Source organism: Brienomyrus brachyistius, unplaced genomic scaffold, assembly GCF_023856365.1.
Source record: "Brienomyrus brachyistius isolate T26 unplaced genomic scaffold, BBRACH_0.4 scaffold44, whole genome shotgun sequence".
NCBI lineage: Eukaryota > Metazoa > Chordata > Actinopteri > Osteoglossiformes > Mormyridae > Brienomyrus > Brienomyrus brachyistius.
The window spans coordinates 1,732,604-1,748,836 of record NW_026042319.1 but is presented as its reverse complement, the minus strand read 5'-3'; positions in this window follow the sequence as shown (position 1 = coordinate 1,748,836).

Sequence of the window (16,233 nt, the reverse complement as noted above, 5' to 3'; positions counted from 1 at the left end):
GCCACACGGACAGGCGGTGGGAGGACAGCCACACGGGCAGGAGGTAGGAGGACAGCCACACGGGCAGGAGGTAGGAGGACAGCCACACGGACAGGCGGTGGGAGGACAGCCACACGGACAGGCGGTGGGAGGACAGCCACACGGGCAGGAGGTGGGAGGACAGCCACACGGGCAGGCGGTAGGAAAAAGGCCCAGAGCTGAAGGAGACCATATAGCAGGAGGGGCTCTGCCAAGTGCTATAAAGGATTCCGCCATCATTGGGCTCCTGAAACAAGGTGGCTTGTGTGTCCCTGGGCAGCGGCAAGGCTGTTTTTCCAAATCGTTTTGTTATTTTAGATTTTTTTTTATAAGCGGTAAAATATCTGATGTCTTGCCTGAGCTAAACATGGTTGTGGAGTTTGTTTACAGCTGCAGGTGCTCTGCGTTGCTTGCTCGCTGTTTGGGGTCAAACGACACCAGACCCATTCAGATTTTGCAGGTTTTTGCCCCCCGAAAAAAAATCCAGTTTTCAAAACACTCCCTGTCAGATTTCACATTTCCCACTTCGTTTGCCCAATATGGCCCAAGGCCGAGCTCCGTCTGTGCCAATGGCCCCGAAAGTCCTCATTCAGACGTCAGATCTGGGAAGCCCAGTGGGGCGAAGCGGAGGCGCATGGGTCTGCTGATGCCACACGCTGCCATCGCGGGAGCAGGTGGGTGGGGCATACCTGCCCTGCGGGAATCAGACGAGTTTTCTGCACATTAGTGACCGTCACACTCCACTGGGGAGTGAAGCTGCAATGTTTTCATTCAGCGTTCCTGTCTCCTCGCATGTCACAAATTAACAAAACAAACAATTTAGACAGATAATGCAAAAATACCTATTCCCACAAATTACTGTCGGCGAGTCACTGACGTTGTAAACATCCAGCAAAGGGACCTGTTAAGGCCACCATCTTAGCTGGCCATTCGAACTGCTGTTACGCCAGGGAGCCGCTCAGGACGGCCATGGGGGAGAAATGCATACGACGTTCAGCATGCCTTCGAAAGTTGGGTTTTCCTTGGTTAAATCATGAACAAACAGCAGAACATGTGCCTCGATTAGAGCACAGGATGCTGGGAAATGGGCAATGAGGAAGAACAGCCGGCTACCAGAAACCCTGCTAATGGATGAGCTGTTTGTGAAAATGCTTTCATGAAGACGTCCCCTGTGGGGAGGAGACGGGGGAGGAGCTGGGAAACGCCAGGGGTCCGGACTGGAGGGTAAAGAATGAATAATGGAGATGAAATCTTGCAGTGCCTAATTCATGCCTAATTCCTCAGCACTGCTCTCAGCAGCGATGTCAGTGCATTTAGGAGCAGAGTCCGGTAATACGGGCTCTAACAGTGCTGCCCCTGGGGTGTCCAGCCGCCCTGGCTGCTTGTGGATAATGTCAGACATAATCATCAGCCCTGTGACGGTAATTAACAGGACAGCAGAGCAGCAGTAGCCGATTCCCTGGCATGGCACTTCCTGGTATATGTCTCTTTTTTCCTTTTGGCATTTCCTAAGCCCTGCTCTCCAGCCATGGTGGGAAACTGGGATCACAAAGTCCGTCCTGATTGGCAGATTCATGCTGCATTGCTCGAATGTCCCAAAGGGCGACCATGAAAAATTCACAAGGAAACATGCTCAATCAACAGCTGGGAATTCTGGGAAACCACCTCTGCACCAGGACTTAAGCGTTTACATTTGAGCGAGATGGCTTCTTTACTCACAGACTCACAGACTGATTATGGTTCCCTTAGCCTCACATCGTCCCCGACGGTCACGCTCTGACCCGCCAGTGGGGGCGTCGCTCCCCAACCCCAGTATAATAACTAAAAAACACTGCACTAATTTGCCTGTGACACAAACACTCTGCACTGCAATCATCTCACAGACAGAGGACCAAAACAAACACCAGGCAAAATCTCAATAAAAAGACACACATTCAGTAGTAGAACCAGAATCATCTTTTTTTACAGCCTGAAACACAGAAGACTCAAAAAACCTATAGATGGGCTCAAACAATACGTTACTCTTCTAGTCAAAGCACTACCCGCATTGGTGACATTAATTAGGTGTCCCATATGCCTGCTATCCAACCCTTTATTCATGTTTTTCATTGTGGCTAACTTGCCGACCAGCTCCAAGCAAAGCAGATAAACAGATTGTGGTCTTCAAAGCTTAGAGAAGCTGTGAGCAAGACGATGAGTGAAGTCAGGTCTTCTGATAACACCTGCATGAACCTTCTAGTGCATGTGCAGACTCAACGTACAGCACAAAAGAGTTTGAACAGCAACCAAAATTTCTACAACGGTTTTTCCAAATTCTCAACAAGGTCAGACAAAGACTTAAGCTACCTCTGGGAGAGGTGACTCATGCATTTAAATTTTAAGAGCTTAACCAATACAGAAAATGTCTATTAACAGAGATTCACGGCTGCAGTGTTTCCAAGAAAGTTTGCAAGACATTTTATGCTTCTCCGTAGGTCCTCCCTGCCATCATTTTGTAATATTCTCACTGGAGCGACCTGTTCTCCATTTGAGCGAGCTCAGTGGCAGTGAGCTCAGTGGCAGTGAGCTCAGTGGCAGTGCTCTCCGTGTGCGACGCAGGGAGTCCATCCACACAGTTCTGATTGAAACACACCGCTGGCCTCAGCTTAAGAATTTTCAAACGACTGCCACTGTGAATTCGTGGATTCGAGCTGTCTCACGCTTCCTGGATGAGAAGTTTCTCATTTGCAAAGTGGAGGGAAATTGTGTCTGAGATGGTTTGTCTGAACGAAAGCTGGGCCCTGCCAGGGAAGCCTGGGACAGAGTCAGACACATACATCTGCTGAAGTACAGGCTTAAAATGAGCCGCACCATCTGCTCCCTGATTGCTGGCCCCTTCCTCTGTGCCAGTGCTTCCTAACCCAGTCCTCAGGGACCCCATGATGGTCCACGTTTTTGCTCTCTCCCAGTTCCCAGTAGGACCAAAAACGTGGACTGTCTGTGGGTCTCTGAGGACCGGATTGGAAAACTCTGTTCTATGCAGATGGCCTGCTTCTGCTAAAATCTAACGAAGTGCTTACGCGAGGGGGCGCCCTCTCACCCATGATCTCTTGTGCCCTGAATCCCATTCAGTGTCCCCTGAAAGCCTACCTGTGCCCAGCTGCTCTGTCCCTCACAACCAGTGAACTGAACATCAAGGATCAGCACTGGGGGGCCTTCGGGGTTTTTCCATGAAACGCCAGAGGAAAGACATCCAGTGGAAAGAAGGATTTCGTGGCCCAAACTCAATGCTCTGTTGCTCTTTATGACACTGTTACAGGTCTGACTTGGATTTCAGCAAGGAAGATCTCACAGGTTCTGTGAACTTGCTGTAATGGTCCACAGATGTGTGTTCGCACACGTTCACATTTTCAGACATTCAGTCATTCTGAATTGCAGAACAGTTTAGCAGCAATATCGAAAATATATGAAAAACCGATAACGATCTCTCAGTATAAGACTTATTACTCTCAGTAGAGCTGAAATGTCTGGTAATTAACAGCAAACAAAGGAATAAGCGGTTTGGTTTTGGTGAGGGATATATCTATCACAGACGGAGTGAGGGCAAGCAGCAAGAGCATTTGGATAAACAAGAGGATGTTTCATGGGTTGGCCGACGTCTACACAAAATCTCTGATGGCTGCTTTTATCTCAGAATCTCCTACCCTGCAGTTTCTGCCAGACCACACTGCAAAGCCCGCAATACGCCCCACTGCGACTCCACGGCGTGCAGCTTAAAGCAGTGAACCACAAGCGTGATAGCGGACAGCAATAATTCAGCGCAAACGCCAAAGCAGTTAAAAATGACGTCCGAACTGTACAAGCGGATTCTAGAGGTCAGTGTCTATATCCTGGAAAAGATCCTCAGTGTGTAACAGTGTGAGAGAATGAGGGCCCATAAGCTTCTCACAGCCCAATCGGGGGGGGCGATTCCCTTGGAGACACCTTCCCCCCCACCTCTCCACTGCGTCAACATCAAACATCTGGCCAGAAGTGCAGACCACAGGACTGCCTTGATCCTCCCCTCTCTGTTACAGACCCACCCTCCACACGCTTTACAATGGTTCAGGAGAAACACAGAACGATGCAGACTCACATCTGAGGAACAGAATTTTGCCGTACATCTTACTGCTGATAAAAACTCTGTTTACTTCTGTTGTTTTTTTTCCTTAGGTGAGGAACGCTAGAGAGGGCAGCATGTACACAGAGAAGACGGCAGAAAGGCCAGGTCACAGACATGGGCATGTACTCCCACACAGCCACACGTGAGCAAAGACATCCAGCAATTCCGCAGAGCTAACAGAAGCAGACGCTCCCTTCAAACTTGCTGATGTCACACCTACACAGAATATCTATCAGAGTAAATGAAACTCTAAACCTCAGTTGTAGGAAATGAATCTTAAAATAGCACAATTTCCAACCATGACTCTTTGCCACATGCTTGACGGCTTCAAATAGCACTAATTCTGCTGTCTGGAACCTTCCACATCGGCCCTGGCATCTCAGAATGGAGGTAATGAGCAGAGCAGGGCCCTCAGCATGTGCAATCAACACCTCAGGAAAATGTTGTAAGACTTACAAAGGGGACCTGCCACGCCAGAGTGCCAGCGCAGTGACACAGGAGAGGCTTAAGCGGTGAAGCAATGCTTCTTTATTCCAGTTCATGACCAAAACTTCCCTCACAAAAGGATCTGCCGCAGATGTGTGTGGGAACCAAAATTCAAGGGAGGTGGTCTGTGTCTGCAGCTCCGTTTGTGGGGGTTATTATCGTCAATGAAAGTACAAGAAAACGTTTTTCTAAACTGAAATAAAATAAGACATGAAATTAAATTCAAGAACTACAAGTAAAGAAACACCACAAACACTGCCCCCAAAACCAACTGAAATAAAATTAAAACATCCATCTATCCATCCGTCCATTTTCCAAACCGCTTATCCTACTGGGTCGTGGGGGGTCCGGATCCTATCCCGGAAGCAATGGGCATGAGGCTAAAATTAAAACAAATGTCCCATATTTTCCATTATTGTTTTTAAGTACTCTTTAGCTGAAGTAGTGATTTGTTCATTTTTTCTGCTTGATTGAAATCATTCAAGGAAATGACATGCAGTATGCAGCATTTAGACGATCATTAATGACACCTGGAACACTGTTCTGCCCATCTGGAGTATGTGTGTCCATGCGAGATTCTCCACAGAGAAGCCACATGAAGAGCTGTGCAACGTTCAGTCCATCTCTAGAAGTAAAACTAAAGTGAAACTAAAATATGGAAAATCTGAAAAGAAAAACAGGTGAGAAGCAGGTGGTGAAGACCGTCCGTGAGAAGCTCCAACGCTTTTCATTTTAAAAACTAATAAAAACCGCACTAAAAACCAACTAAAACTAAAGTGGAACTCAAATGAAAATTGTAAATGATATAAGAATACAAACAAAATTTTAAAAATCCAAACTGTAATCACACTGCTGTGGGTTTTCCAGGTACTTCGACGAGCAAAGTCTGGAAGGTGGACCGCTGGGAAGAGTGAGCTGAGGTGAGAAGCAGGTGGTGAAGACCGTCCGTGAGAAGCTCCCACTGCGAGAGGCAGCTGAGGCTTTCTGCACGGGGGGCAGACGACAAACGACAACCGACCCTCAGCTGCAACAGCAACACTGACGCTAGCAGACGCCCATGTATGTGTACCTGACTTCTTGTCTTATTAAGGGCAACAATGTCCTCTTTGTCTCCTGCCCCAGAGTCCACAGAAAGAGCAACAGGGCACTAGCTGTGCATCTCGACCACAGACTGCTAACCCGCGGCCCCCCCAAGCACGGTCCCGACAGGAATAAAATACAAAATACCAACGCTGGGGTAGGCTGATCCAAAGACATCTCGGCCAATCAAAAAGGCCGCTGTACCCAGAACATGGCCGCCCTCCTGCCTCTCAGTCGCCTTGCGTTTATCATTGCATCATACACATGGCGTCGGCAAAAACCACATCATATACTGGGGAATCAGGTCTGGTTCTTCTTAATAACACATGCAAATATATTGCAAAAGATGACAAACATTCTAAATATAACATATAGAAATAATATCCAGGCTTCAGTCACATGAACTTATGTTTTTGATTTATGGCTGCTGAGTTGCGTTATATGGTTTCTCAGGATATGAGTTTTGGAAGAACAATTGAACAGTGTTAATATAAATTACACTTTTATGGTATAATTAAGGGCACTTTCCCTTTTGGTAAAAATTGAACAATCTGGCGAAGCTTAATTTTTCTGAATCTGAAAGATTTTTTTTAACCCAAACAAAGAGGGTTTAACTGGGAAAGACATCCTTTTATTACTGGAAAATTCTACACCGCATGGATAAAACACTCGCCCGGATGGGTCTGCATTATCCCGCACAGAGAGATTCCTAGGGGGACATATTCTGTCTCATGAGGAATGGAGTTAGTCAAATGAGGGAAGACAGAAAAACTCAGCTAAGGTAACGACGGGAGGGGGGCAGGAGAGGAGCTAAAGACCTGACTGCATGTAGGCCTTCTGATCCGACCTCCTGCAAATACAAAGACGTGCTTTCAGCTAAAAGAATACTATCATCCGACAGAACGCGGGGTTCATTGAAACTCGGAATCCAGCTGACAGTGTACCGCCCTCTAGTGCTCAGAACGAAACCTGCAACTTATTAACAATGTCACAGCGCTTCGTATTACTTTGTGATGCGAAATGTAGATCTTCGGGAGGGTGGAACACAGGGCATCATCTACTGTGATAAATAAGAGGAAATTCAGTATCTACGAAGCAGGCTTTCCTCTGCACCAAATTATGAATACAAGAGCATTTAAAATCGGGAGGCCAGTGCGACTGCAACTCCCACCATCCAATGGCCAGACAGTAAAGCGTATTTACAGTGAGCATTATCAATAAGTTAGCATAAGATAACGAAAATAGCTTATTAGCATAAGCTGGCGAAAAGAATGACGGAAACAAGAAGAGACATATCTGCCCCTGAATAGGCAAATGGGGGAGCGCTACCATCTAGTGGTGCTATTTCATTCAGTAAGGTTTTGGTGCTGATTTCTAAGAAACACCCATCTTCAAACTAGTCGCATTTGCTGAATTTAATACCAGTTTGCTCAAGATAAATATTGCTGTAAAGCAAAAAAAAAAAAGTAACTTTCTGATTTTTAAGGGCCCACTTTGACTACTAGACCTCGACAGAGACGTGAAGCAATGAACTTTACTTGAGCATTTGAAGTTAATATTGATAATAAAATACTATTACAAGCACCGCACCCTCCATTATTATTACCATATATTACCATTATTATTATTATTACGTCTTATGTCTTTATGAAGCTGGAACAGACAATATGTACAGATGCCCGGTATAATCATATACCGAAATTTAACTGTCCGATATTTAACCTTTATATAATGGTGATGACTGCGTTGGGCAACCAGCCCTTTTCCCTAGGAGAGGAAAGGCTTTTATTCGGCTCATTCACCACTTATAAGAGGTATAAAAGTACCGGCCCACCAAACGTTAATAATTCATTGTTGAATTTGGCTCATAGGTCAGTCTTTCTTTTTCCACAGATTACAAAAGTCATTTCGATCATTTGCGCCAGGACGTTTGGCAAGTTTCACCATTTTGTTATTTTTTCAGTTTCTTTTTCTGAATATAAAGAATATATATGATTCCGTTTTCCTTATTGTGCTGTGCTGTAACTTAAAACGCGAACCCAAACCCGTCTGAGTGAATTTTAAACATAAATCTTGAGTAACAACACGTACTTTGTATCTGTACTTTTACTTAAATATGGAATTCCGGCACTGCACCTCTCACTGTGTTTAAACTGCTTCAGTCAGTCAGTGATTACAGACCCCGTCATCGTGTACTGGATAAGCAGTTGCAAGCTGTCTGGAGTTCTTCAAATTTAAATATTGTTCTGTATTCATTTTATTCCTACAGGTGGCAGCACATCCAAACCGTGTCCTGTTCGTACTTCCTACGTTTTAATACATTGTACTTTATATTTATGGAGTTTTATCATGCTTAGATTACATTCATCCATTATCCCCTCCTTTCATTTTTTAACACTTCCAAAGTTAAAGCGCACATCGGGATACATGAGTGATACGCAGCATCCGTGCTGCTCGCGTGCGCCGCCATGTAGTGCGGGCATTTCCTCTTGGGGGCGGGGGGTCCATTTATTCTCGGTTTATCCCCGGGCCCGAAACGCGCCTTCGTACGGGAACGCTGGGGAAGGCGGCTTCGCTTCCTCAAACTGTAGGTGGCCGGCGTCAAACACTATGGCGGCAATCCGGTAAAAATGAGGCATTTCAAGCCTCCTACCTCTGATCATCTTGAAACCGCAGGCCGCCGGCTTCTCGTTTCTACATGCCCACCTGTACTTAGCAGAGCAGTTTCTCTGTAACTCAGTGGAGCAGGCGAATGCAAAAGGTCCATCGTGACAGTTAAACCCCGGCTATTTCCTTCTTAAATACCCGCTTACTTTTTCCCACCCTAACCGAACATGACCCACACTGAACATAAAATATGACTGAGGGTGGCAGAAAGTGCGAATTCGCGCGATTCCTCTGCGCAAAATTGGGGAACCTCCGTGTGTGGCCAGTGGGGGTCGTTGTTGAGTCTGTCCATTACAGCTCATCAGCAAAGTCGCCCGAAGCGTTTCTGCTGTGGCTTTGTGTTTTTGCACTTTTCTTATTAAATAATTTGTAATGGTCAATAAGACAGCAACGAGCGTTACATGCGACGAAGGGAAGACACAGGGATACAACGCTTAAGTTATAATCTCCCCGCCTTTGAAGTCTGTAGATGAATCGAAATGAAATCTATCTGCATCTTTCATCTTGGTTTTTTTTTTTTTTTTTTACCTGTCAGTACTTTGTCGGTTTTGGAAGCATGTAACTCCCCCTACTTCCCCATCACACCCAGTATAATTGTTCTTCTGCAGAACGTTTGATGGCATTTCCAGTGTTCATCACTTCATCCTGACATCCCTTCTGTTGTGGGCGAGATTTATTGAGTGGGCAGTAGCCTCAAATGCCTGTGTAACAAAAGAAAAAAAAGGCACCAAAGCATCCAGGAACTGAAATGGGCCAGAATGGTCTCGGATTGATCTGTTATGCATGCAGGATGTTGCACTCGTTCCCAAGGCAACAAGCTACTTTTTTTGTGAATGGATCAACTCACGTCAAGCTCATCCGAGTCTCTGAAATTTGCTCTGGATAATTATTCTCAGGCTTCAACACTGAAAAGCCATCTCAAGCTCGAATCCCCCTTAAAGACAAGATAATGTCAGATCTCAGGCCCCCAAGGAGCTGAAGCTACATCATCTCATCGCTGTAGAAGGATGAGCCAGAAGGGACTGTCCATGTGCATGTGTGCTACAACGTCATGTTGCATTAACACCGGGGAGTAGAGTATGTGCTCATTAAGGAAGTTAGCTTGTGGATTCAGAAGGATAGAGCTTCGAATAGCTCGGTAAACCCTCAGTCTCACTTCATTCTGCAGTAAGCGCACCCTGGCAGCTTCTCCAGCCTCTTATGCAACCAGCTGCTGAACATTGCTGACCATAGGATGCTGAGATGGGCGGCGGGCCGTTCCTCAGCCCTGGGCCCCCTGCTCAGGTGTGCAGGGGCTCATCTCTGCAGCACATTTCAGGAATGTCTCCGACCTCCAAGTGTTTGTTCGGGCTTATTTAGGGTAAACAGGACGTGTTGATTCACATCGTTTTTATCTCGTGCTTTGAATGACTCGCACATTCCTTGGAGTTCATCCCTCTGACAAACATGAGGACTGACTTAAAGATGCTGTTTTTTGGCTGTGTGTGAGTCAGCCTTTAGAAGGTCCAATTTTCTTTCCCCCAAGAACGATCACAAGAGATCACCTCTCAGCTTCACTACCCCCGCTTCAAGCAGCACAAAATTCACGAGATCACATGAAGATTCAACCGTACATTCAGAGCTTGGTGGCAAAATTACACAACCTCTGTACTGAAAGCAGGACTGAAAGTGTAACAACTGGGATCAACATAAACACATTGTGTTGTGTAAGCAGTAACTGAAATCAGTCCCCCAAGGAGTCAGTGTTAAAATTGACATAATTTTTAAAAGTAAAAAATAGTCCAGCCCAGTAGAAAAGCCTGCAGTGGCCGATCTCTGTGAGATCTGCAACTCCTGCGTTATCGATGCCTGCTTCTCTCCACAAGCAAAAGTCCAGCCCAGTAGGCTTTGCTCACATTGCTGTTCCATGCCTTAAAATCATTTGTCACCTGTGTTTCATGGAATTCTCCAAGGATCCCAGCCTTATTAATCACGGCCCGGCTGAATGACATTGACGAGACATTTTCAGACTTCTCAAACAAGGGATTACAAAGGCATTTTAAAAGCACTCACAGAATGTCAAAGTTCACCCATGGCCCACATTTAAACGCGATCGTGTCCCTGGTGACAAATTGAGTTTTTTTTGTTTTCAAGTCCGTGAGAATGACACAGCAGAGCAATGCTGACCTGCAGATGGCGGCAGTAAATTACAGGGGGGTATCGAAGGAGGTGGGAGCCACACAACACAACAGCGAGGCAGGATTACCCACCTGTAAGCTCATACTGTTTTATGCCACTCCACGCCACCCAAGAGCATCATCATTAAGTGCAGGTCGAACAGTGTTACCTACAAAGTAGAGGAGATAGTTTCCTGGGTGCTTGTGAAAGACAGATAGCAGCAAGTCTTATGGGTTGCGTTGGTCAAGGGTCAAGTGTCATTTGTGCAACTGTGCAGGAATGTAAAGACCGTCCACCTTGTCTCTCAGTGAGGTGGGGCTGCCTGTGGGGTCCTAGACTGGAATGCCGTCCCTGTGGGGGGAACCATCGTTCCTTTCATCACCCCCCTCCCCGGCAGTGGCACAGTGTTTCCAATGAGGCATCGTTGCCAAAATCGGCTTCCACCTCAGCCGGATTCCTTGGCTCTTCCTCACTGAACTGCTGCTCATGCCATAAGAGCAAGAAGAGTCCTGCTGGCACTCGCCCGCATGTTTGGGGTTGGGGGGGGGGCCAGGGGCGAGCAGAGGGGTGGAAGTCCACTGAAACTGGTTCCCAGGCCCCCCCCCCCCAGGATTTAATGGGCTGAGACAGTGGGAATGTGACAAGCGGCTCTTAATTTACGTGCACGTTCTGGACGCCTTTGTGGTCTCCCCCCCAGGCTGCATACCGGTGCCCTTGTGTGGTGGGCAGCGTTGCTAGCGGTTAATGGTTGCCCCTGCTTCCTTCATGGGACCCAGGCCCATCCCATCATCTAAAGTACATTAACCGAAGCCTACGTTTTTTTGAGCAGGCCCACATAATGTCCCATAGGGAAGCACGGTGGGTCCAGCCGTGTGGGTGCCGTCCTGATTGATGCTGAGGCGCCCAGCCCTGTTCCAGATCACAGAGGCTGGGTGGTCCTGGGAGGTTTCTGCAGGCCAGAGCTGAGAGTGTGGGCCTGAAGTCCCTGCAATGACCCCGCAGGTGACAGAGCTTGAAAAGAAACAGCTTTGACATAAGGCCACAAACAAACAGTTTCCATACGCTTTAGATTTTATCAGTTTCCATTTCTGCAGGGTGTGGCTCCATTGGCACAAATCTGACAGCCCAGCAGGTACTGAATGACATCGGCAGAGGTTGGCCAATGCCATTCTGCTGGGCACGTAAGCTTTTACGGAAGGTCTGTGGCCAAAAAGTATTTCAATCAAAGCAAGACATCCGATTATGACCCATTGTGCTGTTACAGTCTGCCAAGCAAATGTGTCGGTGTGTAGTGAAGAGCGTGATAGAAGCTACTGGAATTTAACCTTCTAACATTCCTGTGTGTGAACATTGTACACAGCAGCTATACATTGCCGTCCTGGTAATACACCGACGTTAATCAGTGACTGAAAACACAAGCGGTATTCAAGGCCATAACCTTTATTTATGAGTGCATTTCACATCACCTGATATAATGTTTTAAGCCGGCCGCCATGGCATGAACTGCTGTATTTTGGAATAACTATTACAGCGTAATTTCAATGTTTACTACAGTTTTTATAACCTTCCAGAACTTTGATTGTGACACTGTTTATACTACAGACACTGGGTTGCTCTGGCAACCCATTGAGATCTATGTTTTAATGACTCGGATATACCAACACAATTATAGGACTAGAGGCCAGCTTAGTCAAAATCCTGACACCTGGACAGTTACCAAAGAAAATGTCCCAATAACATGTCCTGTTAGACTGTAAATTGACAGAATATGTACAATACAACATACCCCTGACACTCATTACATCTACACACGGCTAGAGAGGTTCTACTGAAGTCCCTTCTCAGGAAAACCTCCTTTTTTCCGAAGTGCCGATAAATAGCTCATTTGGCAAGTGGCATTTCCTGAGCTCTGCTTGGATATTCTACCTCAAGGTGCCAATCAGGGGTGGAATGCAGGAGTGTGAATCACATTTGCGAAGGGTCACGCCCCAGCAACCTCCCATCTCGAGGAGACCATTGTTCCCAGGACCAAGAGGCACCCAAAACCCCCCCTCCCCAGGGCCTCCCCCACCCGCTCTATGACAGCAACCCGCCTTGTTTCCTTTTCATCTTTGCCGACATTGTTCAGCTTGAGTAGCAGAAGTCGTCTCTGTGTTCTGCTAAAAGCACTAGCCGCACTTCCTGAGCGCTTCCTCATCTTTAGCTATCCTTGGCTATCCTTGGCTATCCTTAGCTATCCTTAGCTATCCTCGTATCAGGTGAGTCTGTTGAATCATGCACCTGCATGACTATGATGGCTACAGTAACACGCTAACCACTAATGTCTTTTACACGGATTTCTGCCACGGCTAACGCTAACCACGTCATAGCTATTGACGATGTAACTACGACTGATGTCACCCGAGCGGCGAATCGCTGTCATCAGCGCTAGCAGGGGGTCAAATTTGAGGGCTTACACACGAGTGAGATGACAGTGACGTTCGGTCCCTTCCTCCACGACTGAGTCATTACGTTACACACGCTAAAGCAAAGCGTCACTGGCATGCTCCTGGAATCTTCGGAATTCTGACTCTCGGTGACACAATTTTGCGACAGGATTTTCCTCGAGTCAGCATTACCCATGAACTCCCTGTCGGTATGCGTGGAGAACACAAGCCGCTTGGGTAACCAGCAGCACGGCAACTACAGGCCAGCTATGTGCCATGCTGGTGCCTCGGGGATTTCGCTGCGTAATAAGATACGCTCAAAAGGCATGCATGAGACAAGTTACACACGGTCACATGGTCCAGTTACGTATAGTCAAATGGAATGATTACAGTACTTTACAACCTGCTCTGAAATGCATCTTGTTAATAAAAAAAAAAAAATCTGTATCATAATAAGTTTGATTTTATCTATTAAATGAATAGAGGCCCCTCCCACCAGCCTCGAGCCGCCCTGACACCCATTGAGAGGCCTGACAGGCAGGGCGTTCACTCGCAGTAGCTCGTCAGGCCCTGCACTTCACACGGTCCCAGGGAGCCACGTGGTGTCTCTCTCCGCTGGCAGCCCACGAGCACTCAGCCAGGCAGGGGGCACCCGTGCAGCAGCGAGCATGAGGCCGCTCTCCCAAAGGGATCGAGCGTAGGGGTGCGAGCAGCTGCAGGACGTCCGGCTCGCGATAACCTCGGCAACCTGGCCCTGGCTGGGAGGATGACCACTGCCAGCCCTGTTACTTGCATTATGGGATGGTTCATACACATTCTGCACGGACAGTGCTCGATGACAGGGATAAGGACGACACTTCTGGAATTTTCTTAAGTATAAAATTTCTACAGACCAATATTGTAAAAATGATCTAGTTGTCAGGCCCAGGCCATAAAGCACAAACTATCTTCAGAAGTAGAAGTTTGGGCTTGTTATGAAAGAGACTGGAGGCAGATGACACACACAGGAAGCACAGGGCAGAATCCCGGGCTCAGCGTGACCTCTGACCCAGAGGTGACCGCCGATAGGCAGCGGGGACAAGGGGTCGCCACTGTTTGCCTTCTCTTCAAGGCACCGCCTGGGTGGGTATGCAGGGAATGCGGAGAATGCCGCGGATCGCCGTGCCTGCCGATGCGGCCGCGGGGCGTGCAGTCACGTTAACAGAAACCTGAGCTACCTGACTGATCGAAACTGCGCCCACACACTATTAACCTCTCAGCACCCGGCGTGGGAAACAGGGCCGAGACCTTGGGAGGTGCAGAGGCAGGGCATGGAAAAAAAACAACTGCGGCAACGTTCATTCCTCCCGTGTGAATGAGGGGAGAGTCAGTCAGGTTAAAAAGCCCAGTGTGAGCGGTCTTTAGAAAGAGCAGAATCGACGACTTCTGTGTGAAATGCAGGCCACTCGCTGGCTGGGTTATTAACGACACCTGGGGGGGAGGTGCGGATACTTAACAAAGCGCAGAGTGTGGCCGTAATGAGATGCCAGGCAGCACTCTGTACAACCGGGACTGGCGCTTGTTCTGCCGGGGAAGAAGGGGAGCTTTCCTGCGGATTTGTCACGAGAAAGAAGCGCAAGAAAGGCGGCCACTTTATTTAAGAGAGAAGCTCTAAGTGTGTAGTTAAAGCACTTCATTTACAGGCAGAAAAGCAAACTGTCCATAGGAATTCACACTCTCTATGTTAACAGGACTACAAAATTTAATGTGCGTGTGTGTGTGAGAGAGAGAGAGAGAGAGAGAGAGAGAGAGAGAGAGAAAGATACACAAAGAGCAGATCTAACACCTGCAAAGTCGGCTCAGAACTAAAGTAAATACTGAGCATTTCCTTTTGTGGGCCCCTCTGTAGGTGCCTTGCCGGGAGGCTTCTTATCGCTGCGTCCCTCTCGGGGCCCCGCCCAGTTTTGGGAAAGGTAGGCGGAGGAAGGGAGCCCGTGAAGGATGACTCCAAGGGGCCTTCACAGTCTGCTGGTGGTCCACACACAACCAGGAACAGGAAACTTCAGGCTGCCAGTATGTTAGCATGGCTCCCAGTTTTCCTCATGACGGTGCAGGGCTAAAACTCCCCGCCTCTCCCACGATTCAGTTTGCCCTGTCCCTTCTCAAATCGGCCCGATCTCTGAATGAACCACATCCTATAATGCCCCCTTACCCCCCCCCCACCCGGTCTGCCCATGGGCACTAAAGCCCCCCCGAGTGACTTCACTCTCCCCATCAATTGATGGTTTTCATATTCCCTGAGAAACCAGAGCTTTCATGGACAACAAAAAGATGCCACTTGAGAGGGAATGACCATGACCCTTTAGCGCCGAGGAGCATTTAAAACAGGTCAGAGGTCAGCCAGGGAAAAGGGGATGACGCTGACCCCCAGGGGGCCAAGGGTGCTGCCATGGGGCAGCCTCGGCTCAGTCTGCCCGCCTCGTTACGGAAAATCAGTATTTTTCTCATTCAATACAGCATCTTCTTCAAAGGTACGACTGGATTTCTCCTATCTGGCATCTGAACCTGCAAACTTTTCCGTGCACCTTTGCATCTGCAGCACCCGCTAGGCGACTCGTGCTGGCAGCTGACTCACGGGCTTTCGGACCAGTGCCCAGTGCCGGTCCTGCGGGACGTTGCTATGATGTCACAGAAATGGTACGAGGACGTGCTCCTCCAGGATCTCTCTGCCACCGCCCATCTTTAATCGATTTTTAAAGAAAGGCGATCATTCCTTCTCGTCCCATTCTGAAACTGCCATCTCGTGTCACCTTCCCTCCCAGGCTTAATGTTGATAAGAATGGCCCCCATAATCACTTAATTCATGGGATGCTTTTGGGAGCACAGAACCCAAGTGAAGTAACCTGTCGCTCCCAACATGATGACCTTAACCCCTACCCACCCCTAACCTTAACCATAAGTAACCAAACAAAATATGAGACTTTTTGATTGAGGCATTTTTAGTTTTTTGATTGCATTCAATTGTTATTTGACACACACTATTTATCACCCACACCTACCTGTGCATGCTGAGGAATACTCTGTTTCCCACCCACACACACGTACACCGACCTACACAAACACACACCCTTGCTCATATGGGGCAGCCCTGGTCAATATTTAAATCCCTCTGTCACCATTCTGCATCTTGACCCTGCTTACCAGCCAAACTAGGCTACACCGATTTCCGTGACTGGCTCGCCGACAAGTGCCTCTGTCCCTCTGCCAAGTGTCTTATCG